The sequence below is a fragment of the Mobula hypostoma genome, chromosome 17 (assembly GCF_963921235.1).
Source record: "Mobula hypostoma chromosome 17, sMobHyp1.1, whole genome shotgun sequence".
NCBI lineage: Eukaryota > Metazoa > Chordata > Chondrichthyes > Myliobatiformes > Myliobatidae > Mobula > Mobula hypostoma.
In genome coordinates this window covers 33,937,741-33,947,707 of record NC_086113.1, presented here as the reverse complement: position 1 = coordinate 33,947,707, position 9,967 = coordinate 33,937,741, and the positions used below count along the sequence as shown (strand labels likewise).

The window sequence follows — 9,967 nt, the reverse complement described above, 5'->3', positions numbered from 1 at the left end:
TCTATCCCTATTTCTGTAGATGTTCATATAGAATGGCTGCAAGGTGAAGTAAATCAATTGGGCCCTTAAAAGGGCTGACAGAAAACCAGGAAAACTAACAATGAGGAGGAACACGTTGCTACCACCTGTCATCCCCATATTTCCACGATTTCTGGAAGGGTTGTCAGGAATCTGAAGAAATACCAGATTAATACTATCCACAAACCCATAAGGAAGCTCAAGTCACAGCTTATGCGGGTCAAAGATATCCTGGGACTCAGGTCGGTTGACATTTACAAGATTCCCTGTGAATGCGGAGCAGCGTATATTGGCCACATGAGACACATGGTGGAATCTCACATAAAGGAGCACAGGAGCTGCATCCATTTGGGTTATCCAGAGAAATCAGTGGTAGAAATGAAGAACACTGCATTTGCAATGGCCATAGGATTGACTTCGATGGCCAGTGGCTTTTGTGACCACCTGGCAAAGGAAGCCATTGAAATAAAACTTGAGAAAAAGAAGTTTAACAAAGAGAAAGTTCTCACTCTAAGAAAGACTGGAATTTGTCTGTAAACAAGGTGGGAGAGTAGAAACCTAATTGGATGAGGACTAACCAATCAGGAGGGTTGCATTACGGGGTTATAAATACCACAGGATTAGACATGACCAGGCATCATCCCTGAAGAAGATGGCAGAGTTTGTCATCGAAACATCAGTTATAATTGACACCTGTACTTGGAGGGAAGCCCAAGAAGAGTTTATTTGTCTGGAGACAGTCTATCTACTGATATCTTTTATAAACCCACTGATTCTCACATGTACCTGGGTTTACCTCTTCCTACCCAGTTACCTGTAAGAATGCCATCCCCTTCTCTCAGTTCCTCCATCTCTGCCACATCTGTTCTCAGGATGAGTCTTTTCATTTCATACCTACTGAGATGTCCTCCTTCATAAAGGAAAGGGGCTTCCCTTCCTTCACCATCAACGCTGCTCTCACCCGCATGCATGCCTGCTCTCATCCCATCTTCCCGCCGCCACACCAGGGGTAAGGTTTCCCCTGTCCTCACCTCCTACCAGACCCCACTAGACTGTGTCCAGTAACTTCCGTCATCTCCACCGGGATCCCACCACCAAGCACATCTTTCAATGTTATTTGAACAGATATACTGAAAATCATCAGTATAAAAATGGATCATGAAATTAAATCACAATTATGTAGGAGCAAGCAAGCGTTGTAGAAAGAAAGAAACACTGTAATTGTAACTTGCCAGCTCGGGAAGGAATTATGGGCAGAGATGTTCTTTAACATTGGGAAGCACTTCCATAAACCACCTCTGCAAACCTCACATATGGTATAAATCTGACCAAGACATACAAAATAAGTTACAGCCATTTATTCTCTTTGCCTGATGATGTGCTGCACGCAGCTGTGCCGAGGAGCAAGCCAGTTCCTAATGGTGCATTTTTATCACCACATGGGTGGTGACTTTTTGCCTTCTGACTGCTCATTCATTGACTTAATTGTGGACAGGCTTTCCAGTTAAAAACATGGTCCCAGGTGGGACACACAATTTGAAGTACTTGATTGCAACAGTGTTTCATATAATACAGCTGCATGCAGTTTGGAAAACTGGACAGAGGATATTATTTTTGGGTGAATGACTGAAGTGAAAAATATTGAAATATTTGTCATTTGACAGAATGCTTTGGTTATTGAACAAATAAATACAGTGATGGCAGTGCAAATAAATACGCAATAAGAAACCTGACCTATAAGACAATAAGACTTCCATTGCTTATGTTATAACGGATAGGCCTTCCATATGACAGAGGCAGCATTAACACGATGGGTTCAAACATCAAAGGTCAAGTCAATTGCAAGTAAGTGTGGTCCCCCATGTAAGAGAAAATTACAAAGTAGTCAACTCCTTAATATTTATAGGAAGGCCTGATCACGTAGGTCATATTTGTCCTCAACTGAATGCCTTTCAGTTTTGCTGCAAGAAATGCACAATATGTGGCATATACAGTAAATGATAAAAGACATGAGTGAATACTCTTTTTAAATGAGTCACAGAGTGATATTCAATGCAGATATGTAAAACTGATTTACTGAGTTCCGTCATGCATCTTGATAGTCTAAGCAGTAATGATATATATGCCACATTTGAAAATAAAATGATCCTGTGAGAAAACTGTATGGCAGGGTAAAGATATTTAAAATACAAGGAAAGATCCAGGTTTGATTTGTGGTCTGGATTGAATTAAGTGATCTTTGTGTGGATAACAGCGGAGATGTTACTGCATTTGGCATCAATGTCCCCAGGCTAGAGTAGGAGGGAAAAGCCAGCTCACTTCCTGCTTGTGATCAGTATCCTGTGAAAAAAATGCACCTGTAATTTCTGTCAAGAGCATAACATGGCTCAACTCTTATACAAACAGTAGATTTTGAGATTTTTTGCCTATACTTGAAATTGAAGTCTGATTGTTTCAGGGGCTTTCATTGTCCTTGGATTATGGAAAAGTATGAATCTCCATTTACCAAGGAGAAAAGCAGGACATTTCGAAGCATGTACAATGCTTTAAGAAAGTTATTGTTTATAGAATGTATCAGTGGGATTCATCAGATGAATATTTCAAGACAGGCAAAATGAAATCCATTCTAATCCCCACATACTTGGTGCATGCAGAGCTACTGCTGAGGCCTCTTGACCTGTAATTCCTGTGCTTTCATTAAATATTAAATCTTATGAAAACTTGTCCAACTAAAACTCAGCTGCCTATTTCTTGACATGAACCAAGTTCCACTTGCTCATTACATTTATGCTCAGCGATCTACACAAAAAAAACATAATAAAAGCCATTTAACTCACTGAGTTCATGCCAGCTCCTTGTTCAGCAAATTTGCAGTCCTGTTCCACTTGCTTTTCCCTATTGCCCTATCCAATTCCCTTGCCAAAGTTTTAAACGATTCTGTTTCTACCACCTATGCAAGCAGTGAGAATAATCTAGGTGGCGGTGTGCATGGTTCACAGTGGCTCCAAGCTTTCTGAATCAGACAAACATACTACGATAGAGCAGACAGGAACTTCTGAGTATCAATATCAAGTGTATAAAGAGCTCTCAGCTCACTCTCACAGAACAAATACCGTCAGCGATTGCTGTAATTCTGGGGCAAGCCCGTCATTAGTCCCAGCTGGAAGACACTGCAGGTGGCGCACTGAAAAGGAGCAGAAGCCAATAGAGATCTGCACTAGGCTAAAAGCTACATCTTTCAAGCCCCCACTTCCAAGTGTCTTCCTTGTAAACACCTGATCGATCACTAATAAAATGGACGAAATCAGACTGAGACTTATCACGCAAAGGAATTTACTCGACCGCTACGTAATGATCTTCATTGAAACCTGGCTAGATTATAACGTACCCAACACAGTTATTGAGCTAGCAGGCCGCACGGCCTACCAGGCTGACAGAAAACAAGATTCCAGTAAGAAATCAGGTGACAGCTAATGCATTCATCTTAACAATGCCTGATGCATGAACTGTTTCCACATTGATAATCACTGATGTCCCAGCCTGGAATATCTCATGCTGAAGTGTAGGCCTTTCCATCTGCTAAGAGAATTCACAGTCGTTTGCATCACAGCAATCCACATTCCACCACAAGCCAATACTACGTTAGCATAAGCACAACTCTATGATACGATTAATAAGCACCTTCATTGTTGCTGATGATGTCAATCAAGCCAGCCTAAATTTTGCCAGAATAGGAAATGTCCCACAAGGGGCAACAATACACTAGAACAGGTTTACACCAATTTTGCAGGCGCATACAGGGCTTATCCATGCCCTCATCTGGATCTGTTTGACCACCTGTCTTTATTTCTAATCCCAGCCTACAGACCAGTGATAAGGAAGGCAAAACCAATTACCACGTCAGTGACAGTATGGGCTGAGGGAGCTGCCTCATGGCTTCAGGACGGCTTCGAGTGCACAGACTGGAACCTGTTTGGATGCCAAGCAATGCATGATTCGGGAACTGACTTGGAGGCATACACCTGTACAGTCATGCACTATATCAAATACTGTGTAAACAATAAAAATGTCCGCGTATTCCCAAATCAAAAGCCATGGACGAACAACAAAGTCCACAGCTTGCTCGTGGCTCGGGATGCTGCTACAGATCCAGTGATGCTGCAGCATATAGCAAAGCCAGGTCCAACCTTAAAAGAGGCATTAAAACACCAAATACAGATACCAATAACAAATAGAGACATACTTCAATAATGCCACCAACCCCTGACACGTGTGGGAAGGCATCAGGACCATCACTGACTGTAAAAGAAATATCTCCTGTCTGCAAACAGCAACACCACATTAGCTGAGGAGCTAAACAACTTCCTAGCTCAGTCTGACAGGGACAACAAACCAGTGGTGAAGGTCTTGACACCCGAGGACACAGTGCTGACATTGAGCACACGAGGTGAGACGTACTTTCCACAGCATCAACACACGCAGAGTAGTTGGACCAGACAGCATACCCAGATGGGACCTCAGGGGCTACGCTGACCAGCAGGCAGGGGATTTTACTGAAATATGTACCCTCTCTTTATTCCTTGCTGTGATCCTTACATGCTTCAAAGCATCAATCATCACACCAATCCCAGAGAAGTCAGGAGTAATATGCCCCAACAACTACTGACTGGTTGCACTAATCTCCCATTGCTGCCAAGTGCCTGGAGAGATTGGTTATGTTCCACATTAAGACACCATCCCTGTTACACCAGACCAGCAGAAGGTTGCATATAAGGCAAACAGCTCAACCAATGATCTCATTGCTCTCCACATCATACTGGAATACCTGGAACACAAGGTCATCTACACCAGAATGCTTTTTATTGACTGCAGTTCTGTCTTCAACAAGTTGACCATTAAACTACACAACCTGGGACTTAATATATCAATTTGCAACTGGATTCTGGACTTTCTTACCAATCGCACCCAGACAGTCAGACTAGGCTCAACCACCCTGACCACCAGTGCACCGCAGGGATGTGTACTGAACCCACTCCTGTACCCTCTATTCACCCATGACTGTGCCCCTGCCTATGTTACGTACTCCATCATCAAATTTACAGAAGTCACCACAGTGACTGGATTCATTACAAATAACAACAAAACAGCATACAGAGAGGAGGTGCAGAAACTGCCTGAATGGTGCAAATACTATAACCTTTCACTCAACATGAAAAAAAAGAAATGATTATCAACTTCAAGAAATCAAAGAGGTATGAATAAGCTCCACTACTCATAAACAGTGAAGCACTGGAAAGGGTCTCCAGCTTTAAGTTCATAGAGGAGTTCTCTTAGACTAGCAATACCTCCTTGATGGTAGGGGAGGCTCAGTAGCACCTATACTACTTTAAAAGTATAAAGAGAGCAAATCTGCCCCAAAAGCTGTCGGTAAGCTTCTACCAATGTGCCAATGAAAGTATACTGACCTACTACATGACAGTATGGTACACTAGCTGCAACAAGATCGAACAGAAAGCACTGCGACGAGTTATCAGGACTGCACAGAACATCACTGGGACACAACTACAAGATATGGAAACCATCTGCAACTCACATGATCTATGGTGAGCTTGCAACATCGTGATGGACTCATCCCAGCCCAGTAATCACCTGCTAAATCTCCTACCATTTGGCAGGAGATACAGAAACATCTCTGCACAAACATCCAGACTGAAAGACAGCTTTATCCTCAGGGTTGTCATGCAACTGAACAATATCCCCACCCACCCATAGTCCACAGGCACTATGGACGAACTCCAAGTTCAATACATGGGCATGTAAAATATTTGGTTTTAAATGAGGCCGCTATCTTCCTTTGATTTCAGAGCTCTTTGTCTTTTAAATTTCATCTTTAATTCTTGATGCTGTTTTATATTTAATCATAGTATTTTATAACTTTGGCATGTGCAATACTTGAATGGGGCGGCCACTCATTTTATTTTAGAGTTGTTTGTGATTAATTTATTTGTAACTAGATATAATTCTAAGTAACTCAGATGTTATTTTAAATTTAGCCATTGTGTTTTGAGTAATTGAATTACTTGAATGGAAAGTCCCACAAAAGTAGTGGTAAAGCCCTCCCTATCATTGAGCACATCCACCCGAAATGCTGTTGCACGAAAGCAATATCCATCATCAAGGTCCCCCACCACCCAGGCTGTGTTCTCTTCTCATTACTGCCATCAGAAAGAAGGTACAGGAGCTTCAGGACTCGTGCCACCAGATTCAGGAAGTTATTATCCCTCAACCATCAGGCTCTTAAACCAAAAGGGATAACTTCACTCAAATTCAGTTGCCGTATCATTGAAATGTTCCCACAATCTATGGACTCACTTTCAAGGAGTCTCCATCTCATATTATCGATATTTATTGCTTGTTTATTTAATATTATTATTTCTTTATTTTGTATTTTCAGATTGTTGTTTTTTGCACACAGGTTCGATGTCCAAGTTGGTACGGTCTTTCATTGATTCTGTTATTGTTATTATTCTATTATGGAATTATTGAGTATGTCTACAGAAAAATGAACCTTAGGGTTGTATATGGTGACATATATGAGCTTTGATAATTAATCTACTTTGCACTTTGAATTGCCAGTATGCTGTTTTGCACTGAATGTGATAACACTGCAATTTTGCTGTCCTGAGCAATGACAATAAAGCTCTAACTAAGGAGTTTCACATTATGAACCAGCATCTGTATTAAAGTAGCTTTTCCCTAGTATCCCTATCTTTGTTCATTGTTCTCAATCTGTGTGCCCTGGCCCTCTATTTCCAATAAGCACTTCCCATTCATTCACTCTATTCTAATCCCATCATGCTTTTAGCAAATGGAGTCTCAAACTTGGCATTCTGTTCAGCAAACCAAAATATTAAATTTTCCATACATTGTTTCAAATCATTCCAAGGTCTTTATCTATAGCTTCCCCCGTCTCTAATACCCTTAGAGATTTCTGACTTCTCCACTTCTGACGCATCCTGTATCACTGATTCTAATCCTTTTGCCAATGGTGCTTTCAGACTGCCTGGTTCAGAGCAATGGAATCTCCTTCCTAATTGTCCTTAAAATGCTTTTTAAAATCATCTTCAATGACTGGACTTTCTGTCCTGATGGCCCGGATTTCATTGAGTGAAGCACATTGTCTTGTAACCAGGAAGTCCATTTTATGGGCTCAGACCATCCTGGAGAATGGCAAGCTCTCTGCAAGGTAACTGAGACTTGGCTAAAACAAGCACTAGCCTTGGATTTCCTATGAAAACTATCAACATTGCAAAACTATGTCCCAAGCCTAATCATAGGTCAAAGTTTTTCATTATGATCCCTCACCCTCCCAAAGCTACACTAACTCCATTTCCTCTCATCCTACTTCGTATAAGAAATCCATTCCATTTTCCCTGTTTCTTCACCTATAGCACATTTGCTCTTGAGACCACATCTTCTACCCTAATGCTTCCAGCACGTCTCTTTGCTTGCCCAACTGTGGGTCACCCTCATTAAGCCGACAACTTTCTTGTTATTTCCTGCACTTTTATCCCATTTAGAACAAGGTTAGGGTTCCACTTGTTCTCACATTCCTCTTCAACATCTTCTTTGAAGAGGAGTTTGCAACACCTTCAAGACGGTACAGTTACCAGATAAATCTCCCCCCCCCCACTTTTTTAAGATTCCAGTGGGGTTTCACTCTTCCATCTCTATCAATGCCCACTCTCCTTTCTCACGGTTCATTCCCAAGCAACTTCAAGAGATGTAACATCCATCTTTTGACCTTCCTTTCATCATTAAGAGACTGAAACACTCATTTCTGAGTGTGGCAACATCACAACTGTCTATTAATAGCAATTCAGTTTTTGGAAACTCTTCAAGTAATAACTTATCAATGATTGGGAAAAGAATGAAACTTCTTGGAATTGCGTAAATGTCTGCATCGGCCTGAATAGTTTGATATTATGGTGAGGGAAAGAGCATTGGTGGGATTTTGTTGATTCAGTTTTCCAGGAAGCTGTATTCACTTTATAAGTACAATTTGTCTATTTGCAACTATACAAGAAAGAAAAGCTGCAGCTAAGCGCAGAAGACTACTGAAAAGCCATGACATAAAGCTGTAGTCACAATTCCCCACATAGAACTCTAAAAATATCTAATGCCAAACTGAAATAAAACAAATCTGTTACCACAGGAATAGCAGAACAGAAACATGGTATCTTGTCCTGTAGACAATTTATTAGCAGGTAACATGCTGGCCTTTACAATCAAAGCTAATCTGACACAAATAGAAAAATAAAGACCTTATTAAAAAAAATTGCTCATTGGGATTTAAGATGTGAGGTTCTGCATCACAACTGTTGAGGGCCTGTGAGGAAATCAAGCACTCTTACACACTCAGTAGCTCTCCCAAGTACATTAGATTATAACTCTAATTCAGGGAAATGGGTTTCAAAGAAAAACTGTGTAATGTGATGCCATCGACATTGCCATCATATCCCAACGTCCATGCATGTAGAATCATCTTAGCTTCTCATTTGGTAATGCATTTATTTTAAGATCTCTGTATTTTTGATGCAGAGCTACTGTGGAGTAGCATTGAATGGATGAGTGGTCAAATGGAGAATGCTCTTTATCGATTACAGCTTGGCATTGTCCATTATCATCCCCTCAAAACTAATCAATAAACTTCAAGACCTTGGCCTCAATACCTCCCGATGCAATTGGATCCTTGATTTCCTCACTTGCAGACCCCAGTCAGTTCAAATTGGCCACGACATCTCCTGCACGATCTCTACCAGCACAGGTGCACCATGAGGCTGCTCTACTTGCTTTGCACTTATGACTGTGTGGCTAAGCACAATTCCAATGCCATATTTAAGTTTGCTGACAACAGCATTGTCATAGGCCAAATCTAAGGTGGTGGCCAATCAGACTACAGAAGAGATTGAAAATCTGGGTGAGTGGTGCCATAACAACAACTTCTTACCCAATGACGACAAAACCAAGGAGCTGATTATTGACTTCAGGAGGAGGAACCCAGAAGTCCATGAGCCACCCTCATCAGGGGGTTAATTGTGGAAAGGGTCAGCAACTTTAAATACCTTGGTGTTATCATTTCAAAGAACCTATCCAGGGTCCAGTACATTAGTGCAATTATATCGAAAGCACAGCAGTGCCTCTACTTCATCAGGAGTTTGTGAAGATTTGGCATGTCAGTTAAAACTTTTACAAACTTCTATAGATATGTAGTGGAGAGTATACTGACTGGCTAAATTAAAGACTGGTATGGAAGCACCAATACTCTTGAGTGAAAAATCCTGCAAAAAGTAGTGAATACCACCCAGTCCATCATGGGTTAAGCACTCCCCATCATTAAGCACATCGACACAAAGCGTTGTTGCAGGAAAGCAGCATCCATCATCAAAGACCCTCACCACCCAGGTCATGTTCTTTGTTCTTTACTCTCTGCTACCATCAGGAAGAAGGTAGAGAAGCATCAGGATTCACACCAGTAGGTTCAGGAACGGTTATTACCCCTCAACCAGTAGGCTCTTGAATCAGGGGAATAATTCCACTCAATTACACTTGTCCCAATCACAAATGTTCACACAACCTATGCACTCACTTTCAAGGACTCTTCATCTGATGTTTTCAATATTTATTGCTAATTTAACAGTATTATTTTCTTTTTGTATTTGCACAGTTTATTGTCTTTTTGCATGTTGGTTGTACACCCAGTTGGTGTGGCTATTGGATTTATTATGTATGCCTGCAAGAAAATGAATCTCAGGGCTGTATATGTACTTTGATAATAAATTTACTTTGTGCTTTGACACAGCCACTGCAAACCTAATGTTGTGATACTTTTAGTGTTATTACACGTCAAATTAAAACAAGAGTCAATAAATGAAAAAAATATAAATTA

General features: G+C 41.0%; 1 protein-coding gene across 1 annotated transcript in view; it reads right to left on the bottom strand.

The window, feature by feature from the left end:
- Positions 1–9,967, bottom strand: part of gmds (GDP-mannose 4,6-dehydratase) — a 668,214-nt gene that overhangs the window by 252,460 nt on the left and 405,787 nt on the right. The window lies entirely within an intron of this gene.